The sequence below is a fragment of the Narcine bancroftii genome, chromosome 1, assembly GCF_036971445.1.
Source record: "Narcine bancroftii isolate sNarBan1 chromosome 1, sNarBan1.hap1, whole genome shotgun sequence".
Lineage (NCBI taxonomy): Eukaryota > Metazoa > Chordata > Chondrichthyes > Torpediniformes > Narcinidae > Narcine > Narcine bancroftii.
The window spans coordinates 459,312,538-459,328,477 of record NC_091469.1 but is presented as its reverse complement, the minus strand read 5'-3'; the positions used below and the strand labels follow the sequence as shown (position 1 = coordinate 459,328,477).

General features: G+C 37.7%; 1 long non-coding RNA gene across 2 annotated transcripts in view; it reads right to left on the bottom strand.

The window, feature by feature from the left end:
* Positions 1 to 219: 219 nt before the first annotated feature.
* LOC138753670 (uncharacterized) overlaps positions 220 to 15,940 on the bottom strand; it is a 33,601-nt gene continuing 17,880 nt past the window's right edge. The window contains exons 2-4 of one of the 2 annotated variants that reach the window (XR_011351356.1): positions 6,367 to 6,513; positions 2,421 to 2,575; positions 220 to 841 (exon numbers count right to left, since the gene is read on the bottom strand). This is a non-coding gene — a long non-coding RNA (uncharacterized lncRNA). The remainder of the gene's footprint in view (positions 842 to 2,420; positions 2,576 to 6,366; positions 6,514 to 15,940) is intronic. The other variant, XR_011351357.1, reaches the window with a different exon arrangement.

Sequence of the window (15,940 nt, the reverse complement as noted above, 5' to 3'; positions counted from 1 at the left end):
GTATATGCTTTGCTTCTTTGACCACAGACATAAATGTGTAGAGTTTAAATGATTGGGGGAGTTTAAATGATTGGCTGCAGGAAGCTCGAGTGTAGGTGTTCGGCAAAACGGATACCTAATCCATATTTCTCCATCAATGTGAAAGAGGCTGCACCAATTATATCAGTTGCTTATTTCTTCAGTTTTTTTTTAATATCCCCCTCAGCAGTCGCTCAAGAAATTACATCCACACTCAGCCACATAAACCAAGATTTTAGACAGCATTCAGGTTGTGTTATCAGGCTGGAAGCCAAAGTTAGATTTTCTTATGCCTGTCATCACCAACAAACAAGGGAAGAGGAACAGAAGGATCCTCTTTGGCTTTCTAAACATATTCTCTCAGTCAGTTAGATCATGATGGATCTGCACCACAAACTTCATGGCCAAAATTTAATCTCAACCTCTTCACTTTACTGCCTGAAAAAAGAAAATCTGCAGTCCTTAAACTTGGTTCCATCTTTTGGGTCTTCCTGAGGAGACACAATCACGATCCAGAGCTCCCCAAAGTCCATCCCAATTTCACTGCTGAATGTCCCAGCATCTCACATTTAAAATCATTCTGGATTCAACCATCAGAGGAAATTCCATCTTTTATAATTTAAATGCCAGATTAACATCACCCTGAATCTTCTCAGTTCAAGACAAATATAACATATCTCGTGGGTCAAAGTCTGGCACAGAGGGCCTGTTTTCTGTGCTGTAATGTTCTATCTTTATTTCCACTCTAAGCCCAGGAATCATTTTGGTGGATTTGCAGTGTGTTCCTCCTCAAGATGAATCTTTCTTTCTTGAATCATTGCACCTTAAAACAAGAATGCAGAAGGAGTCTAAGCAATATCCTGTGAGCCTGAAGAAAAACTTCCTTCCTTTTATATTAGCAGTTCTCTAAAAATAAATGTCACCTTCTGCACCAGCTGTAAGTATGTGGATGCTTGATGATGTAAACTCTGCAAGTATTGATTTATTTCATATCAGAGATGAGGTTTATTAAGATTGTCTGATATATATATCAAGAAAATACCAAAGCTTGACATCATTTTTTTTTCTGCAGATCTCATCAATGTTATTGATGCTCCAGAACACACCTGGACATAATTTTATCTTGACAGTAGACTGTCTTCTTAGATAGAGTCATAGATTCATCGAGTCATACAGGAAGAAAACTGGTCTTTAGCCCAACTTGCCCATGTTGTCTAAAATGTTCCATGTCATGCAGTTAGCACAACTCCTTTACTGAACCAGCGATCAGGACAGGATTTCGAATCCCGAGCTATCTGAAAGGAGTTTGTACATTCTTCTTATATCTGCATGGGGTTTCCATGCAGATATAAGGAAACCTCGGTTTCCTCCCACCATTCAAAATGTACCAGGATGTAGGTTAATTGAGTGTAAATTGGGCAACACGAACTCATGGGCCAAAATGTCCTGTTACTGTGGGGTACGTCTAAATATAAAATAAATGATTCCGACATGCCTATGCTTGTCCCATATTCCTCCATCTCCATCATATCTGCTCCCATGCCAAATCATCTGAGATGACCTCCTTTTTAAAAAAAAAACATGGTTTCCTCTCTTCTACCATCAACTTGGCACTTACCTACATATCCTCCATTACCTGCACATCTGGCCTGGCCTCCTCTATCCCTACATTGAACAAGGACAGGATACCCCTTCTCCTCATCTACCACCCTACTATCCTCTATATCCAATATCTCATCCTCCTTCATTTCATCATTGACACTACCTATTACGTGACCCTATCATCCCTTCTCTTCCCCTTGCCGCCTTCCTCAGGGAAGTGTCCACTCCTTCCTTCCCACCAATCACCCCCTTGCCACCTACATCTGTGGTTGCAGGAGGTGCTCCACTTGTGAACACTCCTCCTACGTCACTGCCATTCATGGCCCAAAACACTTCAGTATCTTGTTGATAAAACTTGCCCCTTCAGGGTTCTCCAGATGATTACCTCTTTCTTTTAGGTCACCACAGAGTGGTGAATCTGCAGGAGCCATCTACTGCATCTGACGCTCCTGTTGTGGTCTCCTCTGCATCGGGGAGACTGGATGTAGACTAGGCGACTGCTTCATTGAGCACTTTGGCTCTGCCCACCACAATAGCAAGGATCTCCCATTTCAATTCTCCACCCCATTCCCTTGCCGACGTGTCTATCCATGGACTTGGGCATTGCCAACAGAGACCACCCGCAAATTGAAGGAAAAATACTGCACCTTTCATTTGGGCACCCTCCAACTGGATGACATTAACATCAACTCCTCTGGTTTCTTAAGCCCCTCCCGTTCCCCATCCATCACAATGTTTCCTCTCCTCTAGGTCTGCATTCACAGAGCCAAAGCCTCCCCATTTCCCAAATCAATTCTCACCTTTTCTCTCTCCTGTGCTCCTATATATATATATATATATATATATATATCCAATGAACACCTTTCATCTGTTGGTCTGTAATCCTCCTCCTGCCATTTCTTTTATTTCTGGTGCCTTCCTCTTTTTTATTCATACCTTGAAGGAAGGGTCAGGTCTGAAAAGTTGTTTATATATTGTGACAGAAAATAGTAATGTTTTTGGGAGATAAATTGGGAAAGGTTTGTTAGAATAGGTCACATACAATCATTTTAAAACAGATCTCATTTAAAATATTGGAGCTCTGCTAATGCTAGACATATCGGCTCCACAGACTTTGCAAGAGCTTTGGCGAGTGCTCAAGAGACTTTACTGATGGATTGTTGTTTACAAAAGGCAACAGATGAAAGATCTTGCTGGAACCACTGCTGTCTGGAAGATAATTTATTGTTCTAAGAGGGCCATGTGGCTTTGCAAGCAGAGAGAGTCCAACAGGCTTTCTCTCAGAGAGAGAGAGAGAGAGAGAGAGAGAGAGAGAGAGAGAGAGAGAGAGAGAGAGAGAGAGAGAGAGAGAGAGGAAGTAATACAGGCTTTCTCTAAGAGATAGAGAGAGAATTGGTTTCTGCAGTCATGGCAAGCTGGCAGCTTGTGAAACCCCATCTTGAAGATGGGTTGTGAGTTCTGAGTTCAGCCTGTTGATAACCCTTGTGGTTCATACAAGAGCAAATGGCTGGCTGGAGCATTTCACCTGAAATAGGGGAAACAAAAAGAACTCTGTAGAAAATGCTAATGGGGCAAGTTTCTTCGGCAAGAGACACTGAAGTGGCTGATCAGAGTAAATCCATTTGTGTGTGTCCAATGAGCAACGAATCTCTCTGTGAAATCAACAAGAACCTTCCTGAGCAGTTACCAATTACCTTTAAGCACCAGAGCTTGGTGGAAATTCATAAATGTTAAATTCTGTGCATAGTATAAGAATTGCATGATATTGGTGAACTTGGAGGAGTGGGAAGTGAGATTGGACTGTGAATCAAAGAACTTTTCTGAACTTATACATATTACATACATGTGTGATAAGAATTAGAATTAAGTTAATAGAAATAAGTTAAAGTTTGATCCTATCTTCATGTTTAAAGAAAATTAAAAGTAACTTTTGTTTAAGTAACCTTTTGTCTTGGTGAATTTCTATTGCTGCTGGGTTTTGGGGTCCTCTGGGCCCTGAACACACACAATTGATCAACAACGCTCGGTATGTTTTTTGAAGGGTTACAGCCAACAGAAGCAGCTGGGACTGGAACAGGACAAGCTGGCAAGCTTATGGAAAGCCCCATTTTGGAAGATGGCCTGGTGAAAGCCTTTATGGTTCATGCAAGAGGAGAGGTCTGGCTGTCTAGTGTTTCACTTGGAAAAAGTGAAACAAAAAGGAACTCTGTGGTGACCTAAAAGAAAGAGGTTATCATCTGGAGAACCCTGATGGGGCAAGTTTTATCAACAAGACACTGAAGTAGCTGATTAAAAAGGAATCAGTTGTGGATGACATCATACAACAGGTCTCTCTCTGAAAACTGACAAGAACCTTCCTGAGTGGTAACCATTTACCTTTCAAGCAGCAAAGCCTGGTGAACTTTATAAATGTTAAATTCTGTTCACAGTATAAGAATTGCCTGCAACCAGTGAACTTGGACGAGCAAGAAGTGACATTGGACTATGAACCAAATAACCTTTCTGAATTTACAGACACATTACGCACACGTGCGCTTAGAATTAGAAGTTGGGTTCGTTATGTTAAACTGTAATTCTGTTTTCATGTTTAAAGATAATTAAAAGCAACTTTTGTTTAAGTAACCATTGATCTTAGTGATCATCTATTCCTGCTGGGGTTTGGGGTCCTCTGGGCTCGTAACAATATCTTTACCTCCAATTGACACTGCAGGACCTGCTGAGTTCCTGTAGTTCTGTATTTTTAGGACAATCACAGTGTCAGCAGATTTTAGAATTTCACTCCATATCCCTCTAAATCTATCCTATCCACATACCCATCCATTAATTTTTCTTAAAAAGTTACAAGAGTACTTGCCTCAACTATATCCTCCAGCAGTCCATTCCATACACTCTGGAATGGGAGAAGAGAAGCCAGGTGACGATCGGCACTAGAGAGAGCCAAGTTCTTTCTGATCTCCTCATGCTCCGGGGCTCCTCACACTTCAGCATCACAGCCAGCCATATGTTTTTACTGTGCCATGCTGAGCAATTGGTCCATTTTACTGTTACCGTTGCAACTCCATTGGCAAACTATTCTTCTTGAGCAGGATTACAGGATCCAGGTGAAACTCCAATTAACCAGTGCATGCACCGTTATACAATGGAACCATCATCATTCCCTTGCCAATTGTGTCTTAAAGAGGACTTCCATTTTCTTGTAGATATTAAGATTGAACAAAAGAGCCAGTTGTAAATGACCCTGTGCCCATGACATGGGCCAAATGGCTGCTAACCTGTAAAAAATTAGAGCTTACTTGTCAGTTCCAGAAGCTGAGTAAAAAGGTATTGTAAAGATACGTAGAATATAATGACAGGATTTCAGGGTCTGAGTTACAGGGAAAGATTGTGCAGACTGGGGCTTTTTTCTCTGGAGAGTAGAAGATTGAGAGGGGACTTGATAGAGGTGTTTAAGATTTTAAATGGGACAGACAGAGTAAATGTGGATAGGCTTTTTCAATTAAGAAAGGGGGAGATTCAAACTAGAGGACATGGTTTAAGATTGAAGGGGGAAAATTATAAGGGGAACATGAGGGGAAATTTCTTTACGCAGAGGGTGGTAGGGATGTGGAATGAGCTTCCGGCAGATGTGGTCGAGGCGGGATCATTGGTTACATGTAAGGAAAGACTGGATCATTATATGGATAGGAGGGGACTAGAGGGGTATGGACCGGGTGCTGGTCAGTGGGACTAGGAGGGTGGGGATTTGCTACGGCATGGACTAGTAGGGCCGAACTGGCCTGTTCCATGCTGTAAGTGGTTGTATGGTTATAACTTGGGAAAATTAATGGACAAAATGTGTGGAGCACCATCAAACAAAATTTGCCAATTGCATTTACTCTGTGTGTGTAAAAAAAAATCCCTCAGGTTCCTGCTAAATTTCTTCCCCCTCACCTTATACCCATGTCCTCTGGTTACTGATTCTCTTACTTCAGGCATCTGCATCTTTTCATTTTTTTAAGATGTACCTTCAAATCTATTTTTTTATGCTGGAGTATTGTGCAACAACATTTGGCCATCAACTCTGGTGGTTGTTCATGTGTGCAATTGGCAAATTTTGTTTGATGGTGCTCCACACATTTTGTCCATTAATTTTCCCAAGTTGTCATTATATTCTACGTCCCTTTACAATACCTTTTTGCTCAGCTTCTGGAACTGACAAGTAAGCCCTGATTTTTTACAGGTTAGCAGCCATTTGGCCCATGTCATGGGCACAGGGTCATTTACAACTGGCTCTTTTGTTCAATCTTAATATCTACAAGAAAACGGAAGTCCTCTTTAAGACACAATTGGCAAGGGAATGATGATGGCTCCACTGTATAACGGTGCATGCACTGGTTAATTGGAGTTTCACCTGGCTCCTGTAATCCTGCTCAAGAAGAATAGTTTGCCAATGGAGTTGCAACGGTAACAGAAAAATGGACCTATTGCTCAGCATGGCACAGTAAAAACATATGGCTGGCTGTGATGCTGAAGTGTGAGGTTCCCGGAGCATGAGGAGATCAGAAAGAACTTGGCTCTCTCTAGTGCTGATCGTCACCTGGCTTCTCTTCTCCTATTCCAGTAAAAAACACAGACACATGATAGTATCTGACTGTAAATGAAAAATTGAGTTTATTGATGCCAAGAGAAAGAAAAATTATATTTACCCCTCATTAATAAACTTCTGTTTCTACAGTTTGAAGAATTGTGCACCGCTGATGCCCATACCTTGTTAGAACTTTGTGAGATCGCAGATAAAAGAGCAACGAATTAAGTGTTGAGATGTTGAGAGGCTTAGCAGCAACAGATACGGAGGAAGTCGTTCCTCTCGGAGTTCTATCTTCTCTGATGTTTCTTCTGCTATCAGTGATATGGCTGCGGTTGAATGACATCAAATAATCATCTCCTTCATTCTCTTTGCAGCAAACAAGTACAATTCAGAACTAGTGGGGGAAATGAGTGACTGAAATCTACAATTGGCAATGATTCAATGAAAATACCTTGGCTTTAGGAAGCACTTTCAAAGTATTATGGCTATGATGATATAGTTATTGTCATACACATGGTGCAAGGTTCATATACACTAAATATTTTACTTCCAGCCGCTGAACAGGTACTTTGTAAAGGGAAAAAAAAATCAACTTCAATCATATTATGTTCTATTATAATGAGATAATAAATGCAAAAGATAGATAGGTAGATAGATAGATAGATAGATAAATAGATAGATAGATAGATAGATAGATAGATAGATAGATAGATAGATAGATAGATAGATAGATAGATAGATAGATAGATAGAGAAAGAGGGGGGAGAGGGAGAGATAGGTAGAGAGATAGATATGCACATTTATCAGATTTTCCATTTTCTATCCATATTTATATGATATGACCTGTTATTTGTTTTATTAAAAGACTTTGTATGTAGGATTTATAGGTTAAACATTAAAAATATTTTATAAAGTAAAGAAAGATTTCAGGAAAAAATGTGGTGTTCCAATAGTACAGATAGTCTGTCCTATTTGTAAAGTTGGAGCAGTCTGTTATTAGCATAACATTACGCTGGTTATAATCAGAAGCGCGAGGACCAGTATCAGGGTTCAAGAACAGTTTTTTTCTTCCCCAGCAGTTGTCAGGCTCTGAACCTTCCCTTGTTACACTAATCATGGACTGCTCCAACACCACAAAAGGACTGTCTGCATTATTGGTAAGTCGCTTTATTTTTACATTTGTATAACAGTGAATATTTATTATATATTTTTTGTATTCATTGACTCTTTTTTAATTCAATGAAATATACTATTGTGGGTTCTTTTTCCCCAATTTTTGTAGTTTTTTTTTTACAAACTATTTGTCCAGCTGCAGCAAGTAAGAATGCCAGTTCATTTTTAATTGTATATTAACAATAAACCCATTATCTTACCATTAATGGGGGGGGGGGAGGGTTTCAAGAACTTGATAGTTATCAGAAATAAAACTAAAAAGTAAAATTTCAAAACCCCTTCCTCAAAGCAAGGTTGAAAGTTGAAATGTATGAATTAAGTGACAACAACTTGGAGAGGGACAACATTGCGCCACAATTCCAGAACAACCTTAAGATTAGGATAATAGTCCATAAATAGACCTGATGTCTTTTGGAACTTAACATTTGAATCCTTGATAGCACATCTAATTTTTATAGAGTTAAACAGACCATAATATCTCTTAGCCGTTGTGCATGTGTAGGTTGAGTATTATCTTTCCATTTAATCAAAATTGCATGTCTGTCTAACAATGATGTAAAAGATAAAAATTGGCTCTTAATAGAAGTCAATGATAAATCAACATCTTGAGGTAATCCAAAAAGAGTAATAAAAGGTCAAGGTTCCAATTTTAACAAGAATTACCAATAGTATTTGAAAAAAAACATCTTCCAAAATTCTTCTAAGTCAGGGCAGATGCAGAACATATGAACAAAAGAAGCATCCCCTATTTGACATTTATCACATAGAGGACTTATGTCTGAATAGAAATGAGACAATTTAACTTTAGATATTTGTGCTCTATGTACTACTTTAAATTGCAGTTTAAAGTTTAGATTATGTTTATTTGCTACATTATACATAGTACAATGAGAAGAGTTCTTCTGTGAACAGTCTAGCATGTATTCTCTAAATGTCTAAGTAGAAGACCATTATTTACAAAGATGTGCCCTAGACCTCAGGCAGTTGTCTAGTTGGAGGAGGTGAAAGTGATGAGGAAGGATGAGGATATGAAAAGATTACAAAATAATAATGAGAAATTTGAAAGTGTCCGATTTCATTCACTCTTTACCAAGGATATGTTATATTTACTTCTTTAGATACAAAGCAGAGTCATCACTAGTAAGCCTTCATTTGTCCATGGATTCATTGTCCATTGCTCTTCCAAAAATAGGAAACAACTTCTTGATGAGACATTCATCATGAAAAAAAAAGCTTCATTTATTTATCATGTCTTGGAGTTAAGATTTCATGGTGTTGATCATCCCTCCTTTTCTTGTTTGAAGTCTTGTGACCAGAAATTGGGAAAATCAGCTGTGAGGATGATCCAAAGGACAATTGAGAGTTCAGCAACTGACCGAGAATATGTGGATGAGTGTGTAATCATGTGCTAATACTGGGAGTTCCCCAACCAGAAGTCTTGGATGAATCGGAAGATTCAGAACCTGCTGAGCATGAGATTGAGGCCATTAAAGGCCGGTAATCCAGATTTCTACAAGAAGTTCAGGTATAGAAGGGTGTGGCGAGATAGCATAGGAAGAAGGCATGGAAAAACACCTCACCCTGGCAGAACTATTCATTTTACAACTTAAAAAAAAAATTTTTTTAGAACTGTTAGTAATACTGTTGAAGAATCCTATCTTGCAGCTATGCAGAAAATTAAGGCTCACATGTTGAAGAAAAATGGCAATTAAACAGCTTGGAACTGTGGAAGAAACTCAGTTTACCGTACAAATGGAGCTTCCAGCATAAATTTTCGCACAGCCCCAGGCACAGCGATCATCCATGGGTAGGGTTTACACTACGCCGGTGCTGACCTCGCATACGGCTACACAAGATGGCGCCAGCGACCAACAACGATCCTCTCCAGAGCAAGAAGATCAACTGCGCATGTGCGAAATTTGCGAATGTGTACTACACTCGAATTGGCCTAGGCTGCAAAGGGACCTGACCTCCTTCAGCCCAGCGACTCTGGGCTAGTGGGGGAGGGGGTTCTACATCCGCAGTCGGTTGGCTCTGACCTCCATGGCAATGGAGGAAGAAGAGGAAGACGTTGCTGGATTAGAAGAAGAGGAGGAACAACTTTTGGAAGAAGCAGAAGGCTTGGCTGAGGGTGGGCCTGAACTGAGAAAAACATTTAAGCTTAAATCAGATCCAGTGTATTCTAATCCTGATTTATCTGATATATCCAAAGAAATGGTGAATTTGGCTGGACAGGTGAACCAGGGATTCTCAGTGGTCAAGGAGCAATTTACTGAGATGAAAGGTCCAATTTTGATATGAGGGGTGAAATATCTACTATTAAAATGGATGTAAATGTGTTTGAAAGCTGTAGATAAGGTCCAAGATAACTTTAAAAAGATTGAAGATGCATTTCAAGATTGTAAACATGATGTGGAGCAATGTAAAGAAAACAATGGAGCAGATGTAAGATTCATTTACAGGTTGGGAGATTCAGAAAAGTGATTTGTTGAAGAAGATTGATGTCTTGGTGAATCGGAGTCAGAGAAATGACATTAAGATTGTGGGTCTTCTGGAAGATTTTGAAGGTTTGGATCCAGTTCAATGTTTTTGAAAGTGGATTCCCAAGGTTCTGGGAACAACTTCTTTCCCAGTTGCCTTTGAATTGGACAGAACTCATCGAGCGATCAGAAGGAAACCACTTCCGGGTCAAGTGCCACGATCCATTCTGATTCGGTGTTTGCGTTAACAGGATCAAGAGATGATTTTGAGACTTGAAGTACAGAATACCAGGCATAATCAGGGTCTTTTCATTGTTAAGAATATTAGAGTATTTTTTTAATGCCGATTTAAGCCAAGCAACGTAAGGAATTTAATTGGCTAAATTTAATTTAATTTAATTTGTGGAAGAAGGGTTATAAGTTTGCTTTTCATTACCCTGCTGTGTTTAAAGATTTTATGGGGATTATCAGGCTCAAATTTTGGATAATGATCCTGAATCTCTTACTTTTGCTAATTCTTTGCCTGTTAATAAGCAGGGACAAGACCAGTTTACTCAACAACTTGTGCCGGTCATGAAAGGAAAGAATGGAAAACGAGAGATGGAAATTCAACAGTTGATTGATATTGGCACTGATGATGATCAAGTTAACCGTGATTTGGAGGTGGCTTATCACACATGATCTGATTTTCTGATTTTTGTTCTGTTCAGGGGGAGGTGGTGCAACTGCCAATTCTTTTGATGTCATCGGCCATCTTGTGGTATTTGTCACTCCCATGTAATTGAGGGGGTTACTACACTTATATTGTTGTAGTTTCTTTTTTTTGGGGGGGTGGAGTTTTTTAATGAGTGTCTTTCTGTTCTTTCATTTTTTTGAGGAGTTCTTTGTTATGAGCCATGGAGGGTGCTTTGCCACTGTGGGGGGGGGGGTGTATATAGTTTGTTAAGGCCAACTTAAATTTTGATACTTTTAATGTTAACAGGCTTAATAATCCAATCAAAAGAAAGGATATTAGTGTATATTAAAAATTTGAAAGAGACTCATTTAACTAAAAAAGAACATCAAAAGTTAAAAAAAGATTGGGTTGGGCAAGTTATAGCTTATTTTTTTTAATTCCAAAGCAATGGCCATTGCTATTTTAATTCATAAAAAGTTATCTTTTACATTGGATTCAGTTTTTGAAGGTGTTGGTAGGCTGTTGATTGTTAATTGTAGAATTTTCTCAGAAGCCTGGACTTTAATTAACATTTTTGCTCCCAATATAGATGACAAATGATTTATGGTGGATGCTTTTTTGAATTTAAATCAGGCTTATGATAAAGTATTGGTTGGAGGTGACTTTAATTGTTGTTTGGATCTATTGTTAGATAACTCTCCAAAATCGGTAGTTAAAACAAAGGTGGCTAAGCAGTTAATGACGGTAATGAAGGATTTGAACTTGGTAGAGATTTGGAGAAAGTTGAACCTGACTGAGAAGGATTTCTCTTTTTATTCATCTAGGGATGATTCTTATTCTGCAATAGATTTTTTCTTTTAGTGTCACTGCAATTGCAAGGAAGAATTTTTATGTCTGAATATAAAAGAAGGATTTTGTATGATAATTTTTTGCTCTTAACTACTTGTACTGGTTCTGAGATTGTGGAGAATGTGTATTGATGGAGATTTAACTATATGTTGTTGAAAAGTCCTGATTTTATTAAGTTTTTGAGGAATCATATACAGTTATTTTTGCAAATAGATGTGGGTTTGGTTGATAGTAAATTTGTTTTGTGGGATGCATTGAAAGCTTATTTGAGCAGGTCAGATTATTAGTTATACAGCCAGAATTAAAAAAAAACATTTGGCTGAGGTCAATGACTTGGAGAAGGAGATAGAGACTTTGGAGAAAGAAGTACAGCGAGATCCTATGGAAACTAAAAAAGCTAACTTAACTAAGTTGAAGGTACAGTATACTTATTTATAAACATAAGTTTGAGAAGTTATTGCAGAGAAATAAACAACATTATTATGAGCTAGGTGAATGTGCTCATAAAGTGTTGGCATGGCAATTGAAGACTGAACAGGCTTCCAGGACAATAAATGCTATTAGACATGATATGATGATTACTTATAAGCATCAGCAAATTAACAATGAATTTTGTTTATTTTATAAAAAGCTGTATAATTCTGAAGTATTGGAAGATAATGCCAAATTTGACAACTTTTGTCTGATTTAATTTTACCATCTTTAAAGGATGCAGAGATTAAGGATTTAGAAGCTTTTTTTTACAGTTAGGGAGGTTAAAGAATCACTGCAGTCAATGCTTGGTGGAAAATCCCCAGGAGAGGATGGTTTTAATTCAGAATTTTAAGATTTGTTAATTCCTTTGAAACTGGCTACAGAGAATAGTTATTTTCCAGATTCCTTTTCTAGAGCAATGATTATGATTATTCCAAAGAAGGATAGGGACTCACTATTCTGGATTTGATTCTTGTAGATCAATCTGGTTTTATTAAAAAATGGTATTCTGCTAATAATATTGTAACATTGATTTCCTTAATTAATGTTTGTCAGTCGCAATCTGGCCAACCCATGGTAGTTGCTTTAGATTCTGAGAAGGCCTTTGATAAAGTGGAATGTTTTTTTTTGTTTATTGGCTGGGTGAAGGCTTTATATAAAAATCCATCAGCTAGAATGGTGACAAATGGACAGGTATCTTCTTTGTTTGTATTATCTAGATTGACTAGACAGGGATGTCCTTTGTCGCCAGCTCTATTTGCATTGGTTATTGAACCGTTGGCTCAATTGATTAGACATGATGGTAATATTAAGGGATTTAAGGTGAATGGAGATGAGTATAAAATAAATTTATTTGCAGATGATGTTTTGGTATATCTAACGCAACCCATGCAGTCATTGGGAAATCTACATGTGAAACTGGAACAGTATGGTGAATTGTCAGGTTATAAAGTTAATTGGGATAAAAGTGAAATATTGCCTTTAGTGGCTGTAGATTATTCATCTTGCTAGCATATTGCAAAATTTAAGTGGTCTGATTTAATTAAGTATTTAGGAATTAAAATAGATGATAATTATAATCATTTATATGAATTGAATTATTTGCCTCTATTGTCTAAAATTAAATATGACTTAATTTAATTTAACCTTGAAAAGGCGAGTAAATTGTGTGAAAATTAATATCTATCCCCGTATACAATACCTTTTTCAGTCTATTCCATGTAGAATCACTAAATTTTTTTAAAAGACTTGAATGCTTTGATGAGGTCTTTTTTTTATTGAAAGGTAAAATGGCAAGGGTGTCACTGAAAAAATTAACTTGGAAATATGATTTAGGAGGATTGACTTGGAAATATGACTTGAAATTGACTTAGAAATATGCTTTAGGAGGATTGACTTGGAAATATGACTTGAAATTGACAGAAATATGCTTTAGGAGGATTGACTTGGAAATATGACTTGAAATTGACTTAGAAATGTGCTTTAGGAGGATTGACTTGGAAATATGACTTGAAATTGACTTAGAAATGTGCTTTAGGAGGATTGACTTGGAAATATGACTTGAAATTGACTTAGAAATATGCTTTAGGAGGATTAATGGAAATATGACTTGAAATTGACTTAGAAATATGCTTTAGGAGGATTGACTTGGAAATATGACTTGAAATTGACTTAGAAATATGCTTTAGGAGGACTTCAACTTCCTCGTTTTCAGTATTATTATGAATCAGCACAATTGAAATTTATTAATAGAATGTTTGAAGTGAATAAACCTTTGGTTTGGGCTAAGATTGAATTGTCTCATATTAGTGAACAAAGAAAGGATAATTTTATCAATAAATGGAATTCTCAGCTTCTACAGAGTTATAATTTACCAGTGTTGAAGCATTTGATGAAATTATGGATAACGAAGAATAAAATTATAGGTATTGAATGTAAAATTTGGGCTAAAACCCATATGAAGCTGGTTACTTTATTTCATTTCAGAGAATGAAGGAGAAATATGGATTTTTTTCGAATACCCTGTTCACTTATTATCAGGTTTGAGCTTTATCTTAGATAATTTTGGATGCATGTTAAGATTGCCTAGATGATCTAGATTTGAAAGTTTACTTATTGAAGGAGGTAAGAAGGGATTTGTATCTGAGGTGTATGCTTTATTACAACATAAGATGTGCAAGCCAGATATTTATAAATCTATGATTAAGTGGGAAAAATAATTATCTATTTCTATTTCTCAGGACAAGTGGATGACTATATGTGAAGATAGTTTGACTAAACTAGTGAATGTAAGATATAGATTGGTTCATTATAATTTTATACATCAACTCTAATTAACTCCTGAGAAATTAAAGAAATATAAGTTTATTTCTTCTGATTTATGCTTTAGATGCAACAAACAAGTTGGTTCTTTTTTACATTCTATTTGGTTGTCTGAGACAGTGAAAGTCTTTTGGGTGGGAATCCCTCGAAGAAACTTCCCAGCGGAGCAGCTGAATTGAATGAAGCAGGAATGTCTGCAGATGTTAACTGTAGTGCAATAACCAAAGGTGCGGGAGAAACACAGGTCATGCTGCATACCAGCTATTTTGAAATCTTGTTTATAGAAATGTTTGCATGTGATGCTGCCACAAACCAACAGGTTACGTGATATGTTCATGACAATAAATTCTGATTCTGAAACTGAAATTAATCTCTGTAGATGGATTTGAAGGAGGTTCATCTGATGGTCCGAGCTGGCTTCGCAACTCTGCAGTTCCTTGCAGTCTTGGGCTGAACAGCTCCCATACGATACTGACAAGGTACACTTAAAGGTGCTTCTGAGGAACACTGCAAACTTTCAGCGGGCACCTGGAGAGCTAGAGGAGTTGGTAGACCTTTATAGCTGCTGCATCGACTTAGTTGGTCCAGGTTCCGGAAAACATAGATATTCCAAGAAAATAAAACAAGAGATTAAAAATTCATGGGCACCATGGATGAATAAATGACTCAAGGGAGTCTAAGTAAGAAGGCACACATGCAAGATAGCAGAAGAAATTGGAAAAAAAAACACAGGTTCCATAGAGTCATACAGCACAGAACAGGCTCTTTAGCTTAACTCATCCATGCTGACCAAATTGGGATTCTGAGCGAGTCCCATTTGCCTGCATTTGGTCCATTACCTTCTAAGCCCCCTTCTATCCATTTACAGTATCTGTCCAATGTCTTTTGAGTGTCAAATTTGGTCCACTTCTAGAGTTTCCTCTGGCAGATCATTTCAGACACAGCACCAGCTGAGTGAAATAGCTGCCATCATTTCCCTTTTAATTCTCTCTCTCACCTCTCATGGGGGAAAAAGGCTGTGAATATTCACTTTATCCAATCTCCTCATGATTTTATACCCTTTGATAAGATCACTCCTCAGACTCCTATGCTCTAGTGAATAAAGACCCAGCCTGTGTAACCTCTCCCTATAACTCATGCCTTCTAGTTCCAGTAGCATCCTGATGAATGCCCTCTGCACCCCTTATTTATTTATGTCTTTCCTATAATTGCACAACCAACAAATGATTTTCAATACTGAAGAGCAACACTGAAGTTGGAAGAAGGCACTAATAAATTTGTAGAATGGCAAATTGGCAAATGGTGCTCAACACAATGAAATTAAAGTATTATAACTTAGCAAGACAAATAGAGTCCACTTATTACTTTGAACATATGGATCGAGATGGGGTATAGAATGACAGGATTAAAAATACACTGCTAAGCAAAAGTTACATCACAAATGAGCAAGACAATACAAAAAACAAACAAACCAAGAAGCAGGATAGAAATGAAAAATTGAGAAGGTATGCTAAACCTGCATTGAATCTTGGTTGGACGCGTTATGGACCCAGAGAACCCCAAAACCCAGCAGCAATAGAAATTCACCACGACAAATGATTACTTAGACAAAGGTTGCTTTTTAATTTTCTTTCAACATAAAAACAGAAGCAAACTTTAACTTATTACTTTTAACTTAAATTAACCTAACTTAACCCCTTCTAATTCTAAGCGCACATGTATGTAATGGATGTGTATGTTCATGTCCCAGTCCCAGCTGTTGTTGCTGAACTGTAGAAC